At 46.2% G+C, this 20839-nt stretch overlaps 9 non-coding genes across 9 annotated transcripts; all 9 read left to right on the forward strand.

The window, feature by feature from the left end:
- Positions 1–2021: 2021 nt before the first annotated feature.
- LOC130323259 (U2 spliceosomal RNA) lies at positions 2022–2212 on the forward strand. The gene has a single exon (XR_008868607.1). It is a non-coding gene; the product is annotated as a U2 spliceosomal RNA (small nuclear RNA).
- A 2091-nt stretch (positions 2213–4303) lies between these two features.
- On the forward strand, positions 4304–4494 carry LOC130323269 (U2 spliceosomal RNA). Its single transcript, XR_008868616.1, has one exon. It is a non-coding gene; the product is annotated as a U2 spliceosomal RNA (small nuclear RNA).
- Positions 4495–6582: 2088 nt separating this feature from the next.
- On the forward strand, positions 6583–6773 carry LOC130323268 (U2 spliceosomal RNA). The gene has a single exon (XR_008868615.1). It is a non-coding gene; the product is annotated as a U2 spliceosomal RNA (small nuclear RNA).
- A 2088-nt stretch (positions 6774–8861) lies between these two features.
- Positions 8862–9052, forward strand: LOC130323260 (U2 spliceosomal RNA). Its single transcript, XR_008868608.1, has one exon. It is a non-coding gene; the product is annotated as a U2 spliceosomal RNA (small nuclear RNA).
- A 2082-nt stretch (positions 9053–11134) lies between these two features.
- Positions 11135–11325, forward strand: LOC130323261 (U2 spliceosomal RNA). Its single transcript, XR_008868609.1, has one exon. It is a non-coding gene; the product is annotated as a U2 spliceosomal RNA (small nuclear RNA).
- Positions 11326–13411: 2086 nt separating this feature from the next.
- On the forward strand, positions 13412–13602 carry LOC130323262 (U2 spliceosomal RNA). The gene has a single exon (XR_008868610.1). It is a non-coding gene; the product is annotated as a U2 spliceosomal RNA (small nuclear RNA).
- Positions 13603–15690: 2088 nt separating this feature from the next.
- Positions 15691–15881, forward strand: LOC130323263 (U2 spliceosomal RNA). The gene has a single exon (XR_008868611.1). It is a non-coding gene; the product is annotated as a U2 spliceosomal RNA (small nuclear RNA).
- Positions 15882–17963: 2082 nt separating this feature from the next.
- LOC130323264 (U2 spliceosomal RNA) lies at positions 17964–18154 on the forward strand. Its single transcript, XR_008868612.1, has one exon. It is a non-coding gene; the product is annotated as a U2 spliceosomal RNA (small nuclear RNA).
- A 2090-nt stretch (positions 18155–20244) lies between these two features.
- On the forward strand, positions 20245–20435 carry LOC130323267 (U2 spliceosomal RNA). The gene has a single exon (XR_008868614.1). It is a non-coding gene; the product is annotated as a U2 spliceosomal RNA (small nuclear RNA).
- Positions 20436–20839: the final 404 nt, after the last annotated feature.

Consider the following 20839-nt stretch of genomic DNA (forward strand, 5'->3'; position numbering starts at 1 on the left):
CAGCTAGCCAGCCCTGTGGGCCTTGCTGCTGCAGCCAAAAAACAAAAGGTGGTGCTGCTGCTGCTGCTTCTGCTGCTTCTGCTTGTGTCTGGCCGCTGTTGGAGCGTCCAGGCACAGGACTTCTGCTGCTGCTGACTAAATGGCCTCCTTAATTGGATCATTTGAGTAGCCAGCACACCTGTGCAGGTAGGGCATGACATGATAGGCAGCTGCCTTGATAGCGGGTGGGTGCTGAATGTTCCTAATTGACAAAATAAGATTAATGCTTATGAAGAAATATAAAATCTCATCCCTTCCCCAATATCGCGCCACACCCCTACCCCTTAATTCCCTGGTTGAACTTGATGGACATATGTCTTTTTTCGACCGTACTAACTATGTAACTATGTAACATAACATGGGGGGGGGGGGGGGGTCTCCTGGCTGTTCACACAGGTGTGTCATTGCTGTACATTGACCATGCATTGCTTCTGTGGTATTGCAAAGGCAAAGACAAATGCTTCCAGCCATCCATTGCACTAATGGATTGGTCATCAGCTGGCTGTCTATGTCCCGCATCAATATAGACCAAAGTACAGAGGGTTAGGCTATGCTATTGTGCACCTACCTGATGCATCAGAAGGTGCGAGGCCCTTGCTAAATTCTGTGCACAGACTTTGAGATCTATACTTTAGACTGTATCTAAACCTGCTCCAACATGGACTGACATTCTGGCCTACTTTCAGCCGATGCGACTTGTCTGTCGCTGAACAGTCGCTTTTTATGTATTCAGCACCTATGTATAATGTTGTAAAAATGCTCTAGAAGCTAAAGTCGCAGAAATGTCACACATATTTGGCCTGCAACTTTCTGTGCGACAAATTCAGACAGGAAAAATCAGTATAAATCCTTAGAAAATTATCCCCCAGTGTCTCCATCTGCTGGCGGTATTGAATAAGCATTGCTGCACTGATGGGGTATGCATTAGACGAAAAAAAAGAAGAAAAAGAAGAATAATACGCCCAGAAAAGAGGCGAAAAGGAGAAAAACGTAAAAAAACGTGAAAAAAAAGTAAGAGGAAGAGAAGGGAAAAAAAGGTGGAAATGGGTTTAAAAGTGATTTCGGCGGAGAAATATATATATATATATATATATATATATATATATATACGCGCACACACACACATATATATAAACGTATTCTCCGTTGAGATATTGCAGCCGCTGCTGTGTCCAGGCCCAGGAGCCTTAGCACTGTGCTGTGATGTCACTCAATACCACTGACATCACTAGGTGTAAACAACATCTCTCCTTTGCTGTGTATGTGACTATGGAGCTGTTTGGTGATGTCGTCTATTATGGCCTTCATAGAAGCAACAGGAGATTGTTGCATCCATCTAGAACCCTCAGAACTACAGTGCTATGATGTCACTCACTTCCACAGGCCTTGCAGAGTGTAAACAACAACAACCCAGCTTTGTTGTGTATGTAACCATAGGGATTTGTGATGTCACCTAGAACCTTCACAGCAGCGACAGCTTTATGAGGAGCATCAGCACTGCTCTGCCTGAGCAGAACCATCACCGCCATAGGTTGTCAAATAACCCGGATTTAACCCACACAGGTAAGTCCAATGGGGTGCAGGCATGTCCTCTATGCTTACAGCTTCCCGTGGGTGTTGGTTTGATACCGTTTGGGGACAGCCAAGGAGGCATCTGCAGGCAACAAAGGTAGGTGTGTGCTTGTGTGTGTGTTTCCTATGCAGATCCTAAGCCCAGTGTCACATGCAAGTAGGAGGAGTAAGAAGGGTTCCTGGCAAATCCGGGTTATGGATTGCATTTAAAAAGGCCCCGTGGGAGTGCAATGGGCCCCTGTCTTGCTGCTTAGCAATAATGGTATGGGTTTAGGTTCTGCTGTGTGTACTGGTGGTTGACTGCCCCCCAGCCCAGAGTGTGCATGGAAAATTGTCTGGCAGCCTCCCTGACAGCAAGCAGTGATAGTGCCCATGAAGGGGACCTTGTTGGGCCCGCCCCTTTCACGGTTATCGCTTCTCGGCCTTTTGGCTAAGATCAAGTGTAGTATCTGTTCTTATCAGTTTAATATCTGATACGTCCCCTATCTGGGGACCATATATTAAATGGATTTTTGAGAACGGGGGCCGATTTCGAAGCTTGCTTCCGTCGCCCTATGCATTGACCCGATATGGCAGTATCTTCGGGTACAGTGCACCACCCCCTTACAGGGTTAAAAAGAAAGATTCCTACTTTCATTGCTACCTGCTTGCTGGCTAGCCAGCTAGCCAGCCCTGTGGGCCTTGCTGCTGCAGCCAAAAAACAAAAGGTGGTGCTGCTGCTGCTGCTTCTGCTGCTTCTGCTTGTGTCTGGCCGCTGTTGGAGCGTCCAGGCACAGGACTTCTGCTGCTGCTGACTAAATGGCCTCCTTAATTGGATCATTTGAGTAGCCAGCACACCTGTGCAGGTAGGGCATGACATGATAGGCAGCTGCCTTGATAGCGGGTGGGTGCTGAATGTTCCTAATTGACAAAATAAGATTAATGCTTATGAAGAAATATAAAATCTCATCCCTTCCCCAATATCGCGCCACACCCCTACCCCTTAATTCCCTGGTTGAACTTGATGGACATATGTCTTTTTTCGACCGTACTAACTATGTAACTATGTAACATAACATGGGGGGGGGGGGGGGGGGGGTCTCCTGGCTGTTCACACAGGTGTGTCATTGCTGTACATTGACCATGCATTGCTTCTGTGGTATTGCAAAGGCAAAGACAAATGCTTCCAGCCATCCATTGCACTAATGGATTGGTCATCAGCTGGCTGTCTATGTCCCGCATCAATATAGACCAAAGTACAGAGGGTTAGGCTATGCTATTGTGCACCTACCTGATGCATCAGAAGGTGCGAGGCCCTTGCTAAATTCTGTGCACAGACTTTGAGATCTATACTTTAGACTGTATCTAAACCTGCTCCAACATGGACTGACATTCTGGCCTACTTTCAGCCGATGCGACTTGTCTGTCGCTGAACAGTCGCTTTTTATGTATTCAGCACCTATGTATAATGTTGTAAAAATGCTCTAGAAGCTAAAGTCGCAGAAATGTCACACATATTTGGCCTGCAACTTTCTGTGCGACAAATTCAGACAGGAAAAATCAGTATAAATCCTTAGAAAATTATCCCCCAGTGTCTCCATCTGCTGGCGGTATTGAATAAGCATTGCTGCACTGATGGGGTATGCATTAGACGAAAAAAAAGAAGAAAAAGAAGAATAATACGCCCAGAAAAGAGGCGAAAAGGAGAAAAACGTAAAAAAACGTGAAAAAAAAGTAAGAGGAAGAGAAGGGAAAAAAAGGTGGAAATGGGTTTAAAAGTGATTTCGGCGGAGAAATATATATATATATATATATATATATATATATATATATATATATACGCGCACACACACACATATATATAAACGTATTCTCCGTTGAGATATTGCAGCCGCTGCTGTGTCCAGGCCCAGGAGCCTTAGCACTGTGCTGTGATGTCACTCAATACCACTGACATCACTAGGTGTAAACAACATCTCTCCTTTGCTGTGTATGTGACTATGGAGCTGTTTGGTGATGTCGTCTATTATGGCCTTCATAGAAGCAACAGGAGATTGTTGCATCCATCTAGAACCCTCAGAACTACAGTGCTATGATGTCACTCACTTCCACAGGCCTTGCAGAGTGTAAACAACAACAACCCAGCTTTGTTGTGTATGTAACCATAGGGATTTGTGATGTCACCTAGAACCTTCACAGCAGCGACAGCTTTATGAGGAGCATCAGCACTGCTCTGCCTGAGCAGAACCATCACCGCCATAGGTTGTCAAATAACCCGGATTTAACCCACACAGGTAAGTCCAATGGGGTGCAGGCATGTCCTCTATGCTTACAGCTTCCCGTGGGTGTTGGTTTGATACCGTTTGGGGACAGCCAAGGAGGCATCTGCAGGCAACAAAGGTAGGTGTGTGCTTGTGTGTGTGTTTCCTATGCAGATCCTAAGCCCAGTGTCACATGCAAGTAGGAGGAGTAAGAAGGGTTCCTGGCAAATCCGGGTTATGGATTGCATTTAAAAAGGCCCCGTGGGAGTGCAATGGGCCCCTGTCTTGCTGCTTAGCAATAATGGTATGGGTTTAGGTTCTGCTGTGTGTACTGGTGGTTGACTGCCCCCCAGCCCAGAGTGTGCATGGAAAATTGTCTGGCAGCCTCCCTGACAGCAAGCAGTGATAGTGCCCATGAAGGGGACCTTGTTGGGCCCGCCCCTTTCACGGTTATCGCTTCTCGGCCTTTTGGCTAAGATCAAGTGTAGTATCTGTTCTTATCAGTTTAATATCTGATACGTCCCCTATCTGGGGACCATATATTAAATGGATTTTTGAGAACGGGGGCCGATTTTGAAGCTTGCTTCCGTCGCCCTATGCATTGACCCGATATGGCAGTATCTTTGGGTACAGTGCACCACCCCCTTACAGGGTTAAAAAGAAAGATTCCTACTTTCATTGCTACCTGCTTGCTGGCTAGCCAGCTAGCCAGCCCTGTGGGCCTTGCTGCTGCAGCCAAAAAACAAAAGGTGGTGCTGCTGCTGCTGCTTCTGCTGCTTCTGCTTGTGTCTGGCCGCTGTTGGAGCGTCCAGGCACAGGACTTCTGCTGCTGCTGACTAAATGGCCTCCTTAATTGGATCATTTGAGTAGCCAGCACACCTGTGCAGGTAGGGCATGACATGATAGGCAGCTGCCTTGATAGCGGGTGGGTGCTGAATGTTCCTAATTGACAAAATAAGATTAATGCTTATGAAGAAATATAAAATCTCATCCCTTCCCCAATATCGCGCCACACCCCTACCCCTTAATTCCCTGGTTGAACTTGATGGACATATGTCTTTTTTCGACCGTACTAACTATGTAACTATGTAACATAACATGGGGGGGGGGGGGGGTCTCCTGGCTGTTCACACAGGTGTGTCATTGCTGTACATTGACCATGCATTGCTTCTGTGGTATTGCAAAGGCAAAGACAAATGCTTCCAGCCATCCATTGCACTAATGGATTGGTCATCAGCTGGCTGTCTATGTCCCGCATCAATATAGACCAAAGTACAGAGGGTTAGGCTATGCTATTGTGCACCTACCTGATGCATCAGAAGGTGCGAGGCCCTTGCTAAATTCTGTGCACAGACTTTGAGATCTATACTTTAGACTGTATCTAAACCTGCTCCAACATGGACTGACATTCTGGCCTACTTTCAGCCGATGCGACTTGTCTGTCGCTGAACAGTCGCTTTTTATGTATTCAGCACCTATGTATAATGTTGTAAAAATGCTCTAGAAGCTAAAGTCGCAGAAATGTCACACATATTTGGCCTGCAACTTTCTGTGCGACAAATTCAGACAGGAAAAATCAGTATAAATCCTTAGAAAATTATCCCCCAGTGTCTCCATCTGCTGGCGGTATTGAATAAGCATTGCTGCACTGATGGGGTATGCATTAGACGAAAAAAAAGAAGAAAAAGAAGAATAATACGCCCAGAAAAGTGGCGAAAAGGAGAAAAACGTAAAAAAACGTGAAAAAAAAGTAAGAGGAAGAGAAGGGAAAAAAAGGTGGAAATGGGTTTAAAAGTGATTTCGGCGGAGAAATATATATATATATATATATATATATATATATATATATATATATATACGCGCACACACACACATATATATAAACGTATTCTCCGTTGAGATATTGCAGCCGCTGCTGTGTCCAGGCCCAGGAGCCTTAGCACTGTGCTGTGATGTCACTCAATACCACTGACATCACTAGGTGTAAACAACATCTCTCCTTTGCTGTGTATGTGACTATGGAGCTGTTTGGTGATGTCGTCTATTATGGCCTTCATAGAAGCAACAGGAGATTGTTGCATCCATCTAGAACCCTCAGAACTACAGTGCTATGATGTCACTCACTTCCACAGGCCTTGCAGAGTGTAAACAACAACAACCCAGCTTTGTTGTGTATGTAACCATAGGGATTTGTGATGTCACCTAGAACCTTCACAGCAGCGACAGCTTTATGAGGAGCATCAGCACTGCTCTGCCTGAGCAGAACCATCACCGCCATAGGTTGTCAAATAACCCGGATTTAACCCACACAGGTAAGTCCAATGGGGTGCAGGCATGTCCTCTATGCTTACAGCTTCCCGTGGGTGTTGGTTTGATACCGTTTGGGGACAGCCAAGGAGGCATCTGCAGGCAACAAAGGTAGGTGTGTGCTTGTGTGTGTGTTTCCTATGCAGATCCTAAGCCCAGTGTCACATGCAAGTAGGAGGAGTAAGAAGGGTTCCTGGCAAATCCGGGTTATGGATTGCATTTAAAAAGGCCCCGTGGGAGTGCAATGGGCCCCTGTCTTGCTGCTTAGCAATAATGGTATGGGTTTAGGTTCTGCTGTGTGTACTGGTGGTTGACTGCCCCCCAGCCCAGAGTGTGCATGGAAAATTGTCTGGCAGCCTCCCTGACAGCAAGCAGTGATAGTGCCCATGAAGGGGACCTTGTTGGGCCCGCCCCTTTCACGGTTATCGCTTCTCGGCCTTTTGGCTAAGATCAAGTGTAGTATCTGTTCTTATCAGTTTAATATCTGATACGTCCCCTATCTGGGGACCATATATTAAATGGATTTTTGAGAACGGGGGCCGATTTCGAAGCTTGCTTCCGTCGCCCTATGCGTTGACCCGATATGGCAGTATCTTCGGGTACAGTGCACCACCCCCTTACAGGGTTAAAAAGAAAGATTCCTACTTTCATTGCTACCTGCTTGCTGGCTAGCCAGCTAGCCAGCCCTGTGGGCCTTGCTGCTGCAGCCAAAAAACAAAAGGTGGTGCTGCTGCTGCTGCTTCTGCTGCTTCTGCTTGTGTCTGGCCGCTGTTGGAGCGTCCAGGCACAGGACTTCTGCTGCTGCTGACTAAATGGCCTCCTTAATTGGATCATTTGAGTAGCCAGCACACCTGTGCAGGTAGGGCATGACATGATAGGCAGCTGCCTTGATAGCGGGTGGGTGCTGAATGTTCCTAATTGACAAAATAAGATTAATGCTTATGAAGAAATATAAAATCTCATCCCTTCCCCAATATCGCGCCACACCCCTACCCCTTAATTCCCTGGTTGAACTTGATGGACATATGTCTTTTTTCGACCGTACTAACTATGTAACTATGTAACATAACATGGGGGGGGGGGGGGGGGTCTCCTGGCTGTTCACACAGGTGTGTCATTGCTGTACATTGACCATGCATTGCTTCTGTGGTATTGCAAAGGCAAAGACAAATGCTTCCAGCCATCCATTGCACTAATGGATTGGTCATCAGCTGGCTGTCTATGTCCCGCATCAATATAGACCAAAGTACAGAGGGTTAGGCTATGCTATTGTGCACCTACCTGATGCATCAGAAGGTGCGAGGCCCTTGCTAAATTCTGTGCACAGACTTTGAGATCTATACTTTAGACTGTATCTAAACCTGCTCCAACATGGACTGACATTCTGGCCTACTTTCAGCCGATGCGACTTGTCTGTCGCTGAACAGTCGCTTTTTATGTATTCAGCACCTATGTATAATGTTGTAAAAATGCTCTAGAAGCTAAAGTCGCAGAAATGTCACACATATTTGGCCTGCAACTTTCTGTGCGACAAATTCAGACAGGAAAAATCAGTATAAATCCTTAGAAAATTATCCCCCAGTGTCTCCATCTGCTGGCGGTATTGAATAAGCATTGCTGCACTGATGGGGTATGCATTAGACGAAAAAAAAGAAGAAAAAGAAGAATAATACGCCCAGAAAAGAGGCGAAAAGGAGAAAAACGTAAAAAAACGTGAAAAAAGAGTAAGAGGAAGAGAAGGGAAAAAAAGGTGGAAATGGGTTTAAAAGTGATTTCGGCGGAGAAATATATATATATATATATATATATATATATATATATATATATATACGCGCACACACACACATATATATAAACGTATTCTCCGTTGAGATATTGCAGCCGCTGCTGTGTCCAGGCCCAGGAGCCTTAGCACTGTGCTGTGATGTCACTCAATACCACTGACATCACTAGGTGTAAACAACATCTCTCCTTTGCTGTGTATGTGACTATGGAGCTGTTTGGTGATGTCGTCTATTATGGCCTTCATAGAAGCAACAGGAGATTGTTGCATCCATCTAGAACCCTCAGAACTACAGTGCTATGATGTCACTCACTTCCACAGGCCTTGCAGAGTGTAAACAACAACAACCCAGCTTTGTTGTGTATGTAACCATAGGGATTTGTGATGTCACCTAGAACCTTCACAGCAGCGACAGCTTTATGAGGAGCATCAGCACTGCTCTGCCTGAGCAGAACCATCACCGCCATAGGTTGTCAAATAACCCGGATTTAACCCACACAGGTAAGTCCAATGGGGTGCAGGCATGTCCTCTATGCTTACAGCTTCCCGTGGGTGTTGGTTTGATACCGTTTGGGGACAGCCAAGGAGGCATCTGCAGGCAACAAAGGTAGGTGTGTGCTTGTGTGTGTGTTTCCTATGCAGATCCTAAGCCCAGTGTCACATGCAAGTAGGAGGAGTAAGAAGGGTTCCTGGCAAATCCGGGTTATGGATTGCATTTAAAAAGGCCCCGTGGGAGTGCAATGGGCCCCTGTCTTGCTGCTTAGCAATAATGGTATGGGTTTAGGTTCTGCTGTGTGTACTGGTGGTTGACTGCCCCCCAGCCCAGAGTGTGCATGGAAAATTGTCTGGCAGCCTCCCTGACAGCAAGCAGTGATAGTGCCCATGAAGGGGACCTTGTTGGGCCCGCCCCTTTCACGGTTATCGCTTCTCGGCCTTTTGGCTAAGATCAAGTGTAGTATCTGTTCTTATCAGTTTAATATCTGATACGTCCCCTATCTGGGGACCATATATTAAATGGATTTTTGAGAACGGGGGCCGATTTCGAAGCTTGCTTCCGTCGCCCTATGCATTGACCCGATATGGCAGTATCTTCGGGTACAGTGCACCACCCCCTTACAGGGTTAAAAAGAAAGATTCCTACTTTCATTGCTACCTGCTTGCTGGCTAGCCAGCTAGCCAGCCCTGTGGGCCTTGCTGCTGCAGCCAAAAAACAAAAGGTGGTGCTGCTGCTGCTGCTTCTGCTGCTTCTGCTTGTGTCTGGCCGCTGTTGGAGCGTCCAGGCACAGGACTTCTGCTGCTGCTGACTAAATGGCCTCCTTAATTGGATCATTTGAGTAGCCAGCACACCTGTGCAGGTAGGGCATGACATGATAGGCAGCTGCCTCGATAGCGGGTGGGTGCTGAATGTTCCTAATTGACAAAATAAGATTAATGCTTATGAAGAAATATAAAATCTCATCCCTTCCCCAATATCGCGCCACACCCCTACCCCTTAATTCCCTGGTTGAACTTGATGGACATATGTCTTTTTTCGACCGTACTAACTATGTAACTATGTAACATAACATGGGGGGGGGGGGGGGGGTCTCCTGGCTGTTCACACAGGTGTGTCATTGCTGTACATTGACCATGCATTGCTTCTGTGGTATTGCAAAGGCAAAGACAAATGCTTCCAGCCATCCATTGCACTAATGGATTGGTCATCAGCTGGCTGTCTATGTCCCGCATCAATATAGACCAAAGTACAGAGGGTTAGGCTATGCTATTGTGCACCTACCTGATGCATCAGAAGGTGCGAGGCCCTTGCTAAATTCTGTGCACAGACTTTGAGATCTATACTTTAGACTGTATCTAAACCTGCTCCAACATGGACTGACATTCTGGCCTACTTTCAGCCGATGCGACTTGTCTGTCGCTGAACAGTCGCTTTTTATGTATTCAGCACCTATGTATAATGTTGTAAAAATGCTCTAGAAGCTAAAGTCGCAGAAATGTCACACATATTTGGCCTGCAACTTTCTGTGCGACAAATTCAGACAGGAAAAATCAGTATAAATCCTTAGAAAATTATCCCCCAGTGTCTCCATCTGCTGGCGGTATTGAATAAGCATTGCTGCACTGATGGGGTATGCATTAGACGAAAAAAAAGAAGAAAAAGAAGAATAATACGCCCAGAAAAGAGGCGAAAAGGAGAAAAACGTAAAAAAACGTGAAAAAAAAGTAAGAGGAAGAGAAGGGAAAAAAAGGTGGAAATGGGTTTAAAAGTGATTTCGGCGGAGAAATATATATATATATATATATATATATATATATATATATACGCGCACACACACACATATATATAAACGTATTCTCCGTTGAGATATTGCAGCCGCTGCTGTGTCCAGGCCCAGGAGCCTTAGCACTGTGCTGTGATGTCACTCAATACCACTGACATCACTAGGTGTAAACAACATCTCTCCTTTGCTGTGTATGTGACTATGGAGCTGTTTGGTGATGTCGTCTATTATGGCCTTCATAGAAGCAACAGGAGATTGTTGCATCCATCTAGAACCCTCAGAACTACAGTGCTATGATGCCACACACTTCCACAGGCCTTGCAGAGTGTAAACAACAACAACCCAGCTTTGTTGTGTATGTAACCATAGGGATTTGTGATGTCACCTAGAACCTTCACAGCAGCGACAGCTTTATGAGGAGCATCAGCACTGCTCTGCCTGAGCAGAACCATCACCGCCATAGGTTGTCAAATAACCCGGATTTAACCCACACAGGTAAGTCCAATGGGGTGCAGGCATGTCCTCTATGCTTACAGCTTCCCGTGGGTGTTGGTTTGATACCGTTTGGGGACAGCCAAGGAGGCATCTGCAGGCAACAAAGGTAGGTGTGTGCTTGTGTGTGTGTTTCCTATGCAGATCCTAAGCCCAGTGTCACATGCAAGTAGGAGGAGTAAGAAGGGTTCCTGGCAAATCCGGGTTATGGATTGCATTTAAAAAGGCCCCGTGGGAGTGCAATGGGCCCCTGTCTTGCTGCTTAGCAATAATGGTATGGGTTTAGGTTCTGCTGTGTGTACTGGTGGTTGACTGCCCCCCAGCCCAGAGTGTGCATGGAAAATTGTCTGGCAGCCTCCCTGACAGCAAGCAGTGATAGTGCCCATGAAGGGGACCTTGTTGGGCCCGCCCCTTTCACGGTTATCGCTTCTCGGCCTTTTGGCTAAGATCAAGTGTAGTATCTGTTCTTATCAGTTTAATATCTGATACGTCCCCTATCTGGGGACCATATATTAAATGGATTTTTGAGAACGGGGGCCGATTTCGAAGCTTGCTTCCGTCGCCCTATGCATTGACCCGATATGGCAGTATCTTCGGGTACAGTGCACCACCCCCTTACAGGGTTAAAAAGAAAGATTCCTACTTTCATTGCTACCTGCTTGCTGGCTAGCCAGCTAGCCAGCCCTGTGGGCCTTGCTGCTGCAGCCAAAAAACAAAAGGTGGTGCTGCTGCTGCTGCTTCTGCTGCTTCTGCTTGTGTCTGGCCGCTGTTGGAGCGTCCAGGCACAGGACTTCTGCTGCTGCTGACTAAATGGCCTCCTTAATTGGATCATTTGAGTAGCCAGCACACCTGTGCAGGTAGGGCATGACATGATAGGCAGCTGCCTTGATAGCGGGTGGGTGCTGAATGTTCCTAATTGACAAAATAAGATTAATGCTTATGAAGAAATATAAAATCTCATCCCTTCCCCAATATCGCGCCACACCCCTACCCCTTAATTCCCTGGTTGAACTTGATGGACATATGTCTTTTTTCGACCGTACTAACTATGTAACTATGTAACATAACATGGGGGGGGGGGGGGGGGTCTCCTGGCTGTTCACACAGGTGTGTCATTGCTGTACATTGACCATGCATTGCTTCTGTGGTATTGCAAAGGCAAAGACAAATGCTTCCAGCCATCCATTGCACTAATGGATTGGTCATCAGCTGGCTGTCTATGTCCCGCATCAATATAGACCAAAGTACAGAGGGTTAGGCTATGCTATTGTGCACCTACCTGATGCATCAGAAGGTGCGAGGCCCTTGCTAAATTCTGTGCACAGACTTTGAGATCTATACTTTAGACTGTATCTAAACCTGCTCCAACATGGACTGACATTCTGGCCTACTTTCAGCCGATGCGACTTGTCTGTCGCTGAACAGTCGCTTTTTATGTATTCAGCACCTATGTATAATGTTGTAAAAATGCTCTAGAAGCTAAAGTCGCAGAAATGTCACACATATTTGGCCTGCAACTTTCTGTGCGACAAATTCAGACAGGAAAAATCAGTATAAATCCTTAGAAAATTATCCCCCAGTGTCTCCATCTGCTGGCGGTATTGAATAAGCATTGCTGCACTGATGGGGTATGCATTAGACGAAAAAAAAGAAGAAAAAGAAGAATAATACGCCCAGCAAAGAGGCGAAAAGGAGAAAAACGTAAAAAAACGTGAAAAAAAAGTAAGAGGAAGAGAAGGGAAAAAAAGGTGGAAATGGGTTTAAAAGTGATTTCGGCGGAGAAATATATATATATATATATATATATATATATATATATATATATACGCGCACACACACACATATATATAAACGTATTCTCCGTTGAGATATTGCAGCCGCTGCTGTGTCCAGGCCCAGGAGCCTTAGCACTGTGCTGTGATGTCACTCAATACCACTGACATCACTAGGTGTAAACAACATCTCTCCTTTGCTGTGTATGTGACTATGGAGCTGTTTGGTGATGTCGTCTATTATGGCCTTCATAGAAGCAACAGGAGATTGTTGCATCCATCTAGAACCCTCAGAACTACAGTGCTATGATGTCACTCACTTCCACAGGCCTTGCAGAGTGTAAACAACAACAACCCAGCTTTGTTGTGTATGTAACCATAGGGATTTGTGATGTCACCTAGAACCTTCACAGCAGCGACAGCTTTATGAGGAGCATCAGCACTGCTCTGCCTGAGCAGAACCATCACCGCCATAGGTTGTCAAATAACCCGGATTTAACCCACACAGGTAAGTCCAATGGGGTGCAGGCATGTCCTCTATGCTTACAGCTTCCCGTGGGTGTTGGTTTGATACCGTTTGGGGACAGCCAAGGAGGCATCTGCAGGCAACAAAGGTAGGTGTGTGCTTGTGTGTGTGTTTCCTATGCAGATCCTAAGCCCAGTGTCACATGCAAGTAGGAGGAGTAAGAAGGGTTCCTGGCAAATCCGGGTTATGGATTGCATTTAAAAAGGCCCCGTGGGAGTGCAATGGGCCCCTGTCTTGCTGCTTAGCAATAATGGTATGGGTTTAGGTTCTGCTGTGTGTACTGGTGGTTGACTGCCCCCCAGCCCAGAGTGTGCATGGAAAATTGTCTGGCAGCCTCCCTGACAGCAAGCAGTGATAGTGCCCATGAAGGGGACCTTGTTGGGCCCGCCCCTTTCACGGTTATCGCTTCTCGGCCTTTTGGCTAAGATCAAGTGTAGTATCTGTTCTTATCAGTTTAATATCTGATACGTCCCCTATCTGGGGACCATATATTAAATGGATTTTTGAGAACGGGGGCCGATTTCGAAGCTTGCTTCCGTCGCCCTATGCATTGACCCGATATGGCAGTATCTTCGGGTACAGTGCACCACCCCCTTACAGGGTTAAAAAGAAAGATTCCTACTTTCATTGCTACCTGCTTGCTGGCTAGCCAGCTAGCCAGCCCTGTGGGCCTTGCTGCTGCAGCCAAAAAACAAAAGGTGGTGCTGCTGCTGCTGCTTCTGCTGCTTCTGCTTGTGTCTGGCCGCTGTTGGAGCGTCCAGGCACAGGACTTCTGCTGCTGCTGACTAAATGGCCTCCTTAATTGGATCATTTGAGTAGCCAGCACACCTGTGCAGGTAGGGCATGACATGATAGGCAGCTGCCTTGATAGCGGGTGGGTGCTGAATGTTCCTAATTGACAAAATAAGATTAATGCTTATGAAGAAATATAAAATCTCATCCCTTCCCCAATATCGCGCCACACCCCTACCCCTTAATTCCCTGGTTGAACTTGATGGACATATGTCTTTTTTCGACCGTACTAACTATGTAACTATGTAACATAACATGGGGGGGGGGGGGGGGGGGTCTCCTGGCTGTTCACACAGGTGTGTCATTGCTGTACATTGACCATGCATTGCTTCTGTGGTATTGCAAAGGCAAAGACAAATGCTTCCAGCCATCCATTGCACTAATGGATTGGTCATCAGCTGGCTGTCTATGTCCCGCATCAATATAGACCAAAGTACAGAGGGTTAGGCTATGCTATTGTGCACCTACCTGATGCATCAGAAGGTGCGAGGCCCTTGCTAAATTCTGTGCACAGACTTTGAGATCTATACTTTAGACTGTATCTAAACCTGCTCCAACATGGACTGACATTCTGGCCTACTTTCAGCCGATGCGACTTGTCTGTCGCTGAACAGTCGCTTTTTATGTATTCAGCACCTATGTATAATGTTGTAAAAATGCTCTAGAAGCTAAAGTCGCAGAAATGTCACACATATTTGGCCTGCAACTTTCTGTGCGACAAATTCAGACAGGAAAAATCAGTATAAATCCTTAGAAAATTATCCCCCAGTGTCTCCATCTGCTGGCGGTATTGAATAAGCATTGCTGCACTGATGGGGTATGCATTAGACGAAAAAAAAGAAGAAAAAGAAGAATAATACGCCCAGCAAAGAGGCGAAAAGGAGAAAAACGTAAAAAAACGTGAAAAAAAAGTAAGAGGAAGAGAAGGGAAAAAAAGGTGGAAATGGGTTTAAAAGTGATTTCGGCGGAGAAATATATATATATATATATATATATATATATATATATATATATACGCGCACACACACACATATATATAAACGTATTCTCCGTTGAGATATTGCAGCCGCTGCTGTGTCCAGGCCCAGGAGCCTTAGCACTGTGCTGTGATGTCACTCAATACCACTGACATCACTAGGTGTAAACAACATCTCTCCTTTGCTGTGTATGTGACTATGGAGCTGTTTGGTGATGTCGTCTATTATGGCCTTCATAGAAGCAACAGGAGATTGTTGCATCCATCTAGAACCCTCAGAACTACAGTGCTATGATGTCACTCACTTCCACAGGCCTTGCAGAGTGTAAACAACAACAACCCAGCTTTGTTGTGTATGTAACCATAGGGATTTGTGATGTCACCTAGAACCTTCACAGCAGCGACAGCTTTATGAGGAGCATCAGCACTGCTCTGCCTGAGCAGAACCATCACCGCCATAGGTTGTCAAATAACCCGGATTTAACCCACACAGGTAAGTCCAATGGGGTGCAGGCATGTCCTCTATGCTTACAGCTTCCCGTGGGTGTTGGTTTGATACCGTTTGGGGACAGCCAAGGAGGCATCTGCAGGCAACAAAGGTAGGTGTGTGCTTGTGTGTGTGTTTCCTATGCAGATCCTAAGCCCAGTGTCACATGCAAGTAGGAGGAGTAAGAAGGGTTCCTGGCAAATCCGGGTTATGGATTGCATTTAAAAAGGCCCCGTGGGAGTGCAATGGGCCCCTGTCTTGCTGCTTAGCAATAATGGTATGGGTTTAGGTTCTGCTGTGTGTACTGGTGGTTGACTGCCCCCCAGCCCAGAGTGTGCATGGAAAATTGTCTGGCAGCCTCCCTGACAGCAAGCAGTGATAGTGCCCATGAAGGGGACCTTGTTGGGCCCGCCCCTTTCACGGTTATCGCTTCTCGGCCTTTTGGCTAAGATCAAGTGTAGTATCTGTTCTTATCAGTTTAATATCTGATACGTCCCCTATCTGGGGACCATATATTAAATGGATTTTTGAGAACGGGGGCCGATTTCGAAGCTTGCTTCCGTCGCCCTATGCATTGACCCGATATGGCAGTATCTTCGGGTACAGTGCACCACCCCCTTACAGGGTTAAAAAGAAAGATTCCTACTTTCATTGCTACCTGCTTGCTGGCTAGCCAGCTAGCCAGCCCTGTGGGCCTTGCTGCTGCAGCCAAAAAACAAAAGGTGGTGCTGCTGCTGCTGCTTCTGCTGCTTCTGCTTGTGTCTGGCCGCTGTTGGAGCGTCCAGGCACAGGACTTCTGCTGCTGCTGACTAAATGGCCTCCTTAATTGGATCATTTGAGTAGCCAGCACACCTGTGCAGGTAGGGCATGACATGATAGGCAGCTGCCTTGATAGCGGGTGGGTGCTGAATGTTCCTAATTGACAAAATAAGATTAATGCTTATGAAGAAATATAAAATCTCATCCCTTCCCCAATATCGCGCCACACCCCTACCCCTTAATTCCCTGGTTGAACTTGATGGACATATGTCTTTTTTCGACCGTACTAACTATGTAACTATGTAACATAACATGGGGGGGGGGGGGGGGGTCTCCTGGCTGTTCACACAGGTGTGTCATTGCTGTACATTGACCATGCATTGCTTCTGTGGTATTGCAAAGGCAAAGACAAATGCTTCCAGCCATCCATTGCACTAATGGATTGGTCATCAGCTGGCTGTCTATGTCCCGCATCAATATAGACCAAAGTACAGAGGGTTAGGCTATGCTATTGTGCACCTACCTGATGCATCAGAAGGTGCGAGGCCCTTGCTAAATTCTGTGCACAGACTTTGAGATCTATACTTTAGACTGTATCTAAACCTGCTCCAACATGGACTGACATTCTGGCCTACTTTCAGCCGATGCGACTTGTCTGTCGCTGAACAGTCGCTTTTTATGTATTCAGCACCTATGTATAATGTTGTAAAAATGCTCTAGAAGCTAAAGTCGCAGAAATGTCACACATATTTGGCCTGCAACTTTCTGTGCGACAAATTCAGACAGGAAAAATCAGTATAAATCCTTAGAAAATTATCCCCCAGTGTCTCCATCTGCTGGCGGTATTGAATAAGCATTGCTGCACTGATGGGGTATGCATTAGACGAAAAAAAAGAAGAAAAAGAAGAATAATACGCCCAGAAAAGAGGCGAAAAGGAGAAAAACGTAAAAAAACTTGAAAAAAAAGTAAGAGGAAGAGAAGGGAAAAAAAGGTGGAAATGGGTTTAAAAGTGATTTCGGCGGAGAAATATATATATATATATATATATATATATATATATATATACGCGCACACACACACATATATATAAACGTATTCTCCGTTGAGATATTGCAGCCGCTGCTGTGTCCAGGCCCAGGAGCCTTAGCACTGTGCTGTGATGTCACTCAATACCACTGACATCACTAGGTGTAAACAACATCTCTCCTTTGCTGTGTATGTGACTATGGAGCTGTTTGGTGATGTCGTCTATTATGGCCTTCATAGAAGCAACAGGAGATTGTTGCATCCATCTAGAACCCTCAGAACTACAGTGCTATGATGTCACTCACTTCCACAGGCCTTGCAGAGTGTAAACAACAACAACCCAGCTTTGTTGTGTATGTAACCATAGGGATTTGTGATGTCACCTAGAACCTTCACAGCAGCGACAGCTTTATGAGGAGCATCAGCACTGCTCTGCCTGAGCAGAACCATCACCGCCATAGGTTGTCAAATAACCCGGATTTAACCCACACAGGTAAGTCCAATGGGGTGCAGGCATGTCCTCTATGCTTACAGCTTCCCGTGGGTGTTGGTTTGATACCGTTTGGGGACAGCCAAGGAGGCATCTGCAGGCAACAAAGGTAGGTGTGTGCTTGTGTGTGTGTTTCCTATGCAGATCCTAAGCCCAGTGTCACATGCAAATAGGAGGAGTAAGAAGGGTTCCTGGCAAATCCGGGTTATGGATTGCATTTAAAAAGGCCCCGTGGGAGTGCAATGGGCCCCTGTCTTGCTGCTTAGCAATAATGGTATGGGTTTAGGTTCTGCTGTGTGTACTGGTGGTTGACTGCCCCCCAGCCCAGAGTGTGCATGGAAAATTGTCTGGCAGCCTCCCTGACAGCAAGCAGTGATAGTGCCCATGAAGGGGACCTTGTTGGGCCCGCCCCTTTCACGGTTATCGCTTCTCGGCCTTTTGGCTAAGATCAAGTGTAGTATCTGTTCTTATCAGTTTAATATCTGATACGTCCCCTATCTGGGGACCATATATTAAATGGATTTTTGAGAACGGGGGCCGATTTCGAAGCTTGCTTCCGTCGCCCTATGCATTGACCCGATATGGCAGTATCTTCGGGTACAGTGCACCACCCCCTTACAGGGTTAAAAAGAAAGATTCCTACTTTCATTGCTACCTGCTTGCTGGCTAGCCAGCTAGCCAGCCCTGTGGGCCTTGCTGCTGCAGCCAAAAAACAAAAGGTGGTGCTGCTGCTGCTGCTTCTGCTGCTTCTGCTTGTGTCTGGCCGCTGTTGGAGCGTCCAGGCACAGGACTTCTGCTGCTGCTGACTAAATGGCCTCCTTAATTGGATCATTTGAGTAGCCAGCACACCTGTGCAGGTAGGGCATGACATGATAGGCAGCTGCCTTGATAGCGGGTGGGTGCTGAATGTTCCTAATTGACAAAATAAGATTAATGCTTATGAAGAAATATAAAATCTCATCCCTTCCCCAATATCGCGCCACACCCCTACCCCTTAATTCCCTGGTTGAACTTGATGGACATATGTCTTTTTTCGACCGTACTAACTATGTAACTATGTAACATAACATGGGGGGGGGGGGGGGGGTCTCCTGGCTGTTCACACAGGTGTGTCATTGCTGTACATTGACCATGCATTGCTTCTGTGGTATTGCAAAGGCAAAGACAAATGCTTCCAGCCATCCATTGCACTAATGGATTGGTCATCAGCTGGCTGTCTATGTCCCGCATCAATATAGACCAAAGTACAGAGGGTTAGGCTATGCTATTGTGCACCTACCTGATGCATCAGAAGGTGCGAGGCCCTTGCTAAATTCTGTGCACAGACTTTGAGATCTATACTTTAGACTGTATCTAAACCTGCTCCAACATGGACTGACATTCTGGCCTACTTTCAGCCGATGCGACTTGTCTGTCGCTGAACAGTCGCTTTTTATGTATTCAGCACCTATGTATAATGTTGTAAAAATGCTCTAGAAGCTAAAGTCGCAGAAATGTCACACATATTTGGCCTGCAACTTTCTGTGCGACAAATTCAGACAGGAAAAATCAGTATAAATCCTTAGAAAATTATCCCCCAGTGTCTCCATCTGCTGGCGGTATTGAATAAGCATTGCTGCACTGATGGGGTATGCATTAGACGAAAAAAAAGAAGAAAAAGAAGAATAATACGCCCAGAAAAGAGGCGAAAAGGAGAAAAACGTAAAAAAACGTGAAAAAAAAGTAAGAGGAAGAGAAGGGAAAAAAAGGTGGAAATGGGTTTAAAAGTGATTTCGGCGGAGAAATATATATATATATATATATATATATATATATATATATATATATATACGCGCACACACACACATATATATAAACGTATTCTCCGTTGAGATATTGCAGCCGCTGCTGTGTCCAGGCCCAGGAGCCTTAGCACTGTGCTGTGATGTCACTCAATACCACTGACATCACTAGGTGTAAACAACATCTCTCCTTTGCTGTGTATGTGACTATGGAGCTGTTTGGTGATGTCGTCTATTATGGCCTTCATAGAAGCAACAGGAGATTGTTGCATCCATCTAGAACCCTCAGAACTACAGTGCTATGATGTCACTCACTTCCACAGGCCTTGCAGAGTGTAAACAACAACAACCCAGCTTTGTTGTGTATGTAACCATAGGGATTTGTGATGTCACCTAGAACCTTCACAGCAGCGACAGCTTTATGAGGAGCATCAGCACTGCTCTGCCTGAGCAGAACCATCACCGCCATAGGTTGTCAAATAACCCGGATTTAACCCACACAGGTAAGTCCAATGGGGTGCAGGCATGTCCTCTATGCTTACAGCTTCCCGTGGGTGTTGGTTTGATACCGTTTGGGGACAGCCAAGGAGGCATCTGCAGGCAACAAAGGTAGGTGTGTGCTTGTGTGTGTGTTTCCTATGCAGATCCTAAGCCCAGTGTCACATGCAAATAGGAGGAGTAAGAAGGGTTCCTGGCAAATCCGGGTTATGGATTGCATTTAAAAAGGCCCCGTGGGAGTGCAATGGGCCCCTGTCTTGCTGCTTAGCAATAATGGTATGGGTTTAGGTTCTGCTGTGTGTACTGGTGGTTGACTGCCCCCCAGCCCAGAGTGTGCATGGAAAATTGTCTGGCAGCCTCCCTGACAGCAAGCAGTGATAGTGCCCATGAAGGGGACCTTGTTGGGCCCGCCCCTTTCACGGTTATCGCTTCTCGGCCTTTTGGCTAAGATCAAGTGTAGTATCTGTTCTTATCAGTTTAATATCTGATACGTCCCCTATCTGGGGACCATATATTAAATGGATTTTTGAGAACGGGGGCCGATTTCGAAGCTTGCTTCCGTCGCCCTATGCATTGACCCGATATGGCAGTATCTTCGGGTACAGTGCACCACCCCCTTACAGGGTTAAAAAGAAAGATTCCTACTTTCATTGCTACCTGCTTGCTGGCTAGCCAGCTAGCCAGCCCTGTGGGCCTTGCTGCTGCAGCCAAAAAACAAAAGGTGGTGCTGCTGCTGCTGCTTCTGCTGCTTCTGCTTGTGTCTGGCCGCTGTTGGAGCGTCCAGGCACAGGACTTCTGCTGCTGCTGACTAAATGGCCTCCTTAATTGGATCATTTGAGTAGCCAGCACACCTGTGCAGGTAGGGCATGACATGATAGGCAGCTGCCTTGATAGCGGGTGGGTGCTGAATGTTCCTAATTGACAAAATAAGATTAATGCTTATGAAGAAATATAAAATCTCATCCCTTCCCCAATATCGCGCCACACCCCTACCCCTTAATTCCCTGGTTGAACTTGAT

The sequence above is a fragment of the Hyla sarda genome, unplaced genomic scaffold, assembly GCF_029499605.1.
Source record: "Hyla sarda isolate aHylSar1 unplaced genomic scaffold, aHylSar1.hap1 scaffold_2446, whole genome shotgun sequence".
NCBI lineage: Eukaryota > Metazoa > Chordata > Amphibia > Anura > Hylidae > Hyla > Hyla sarda.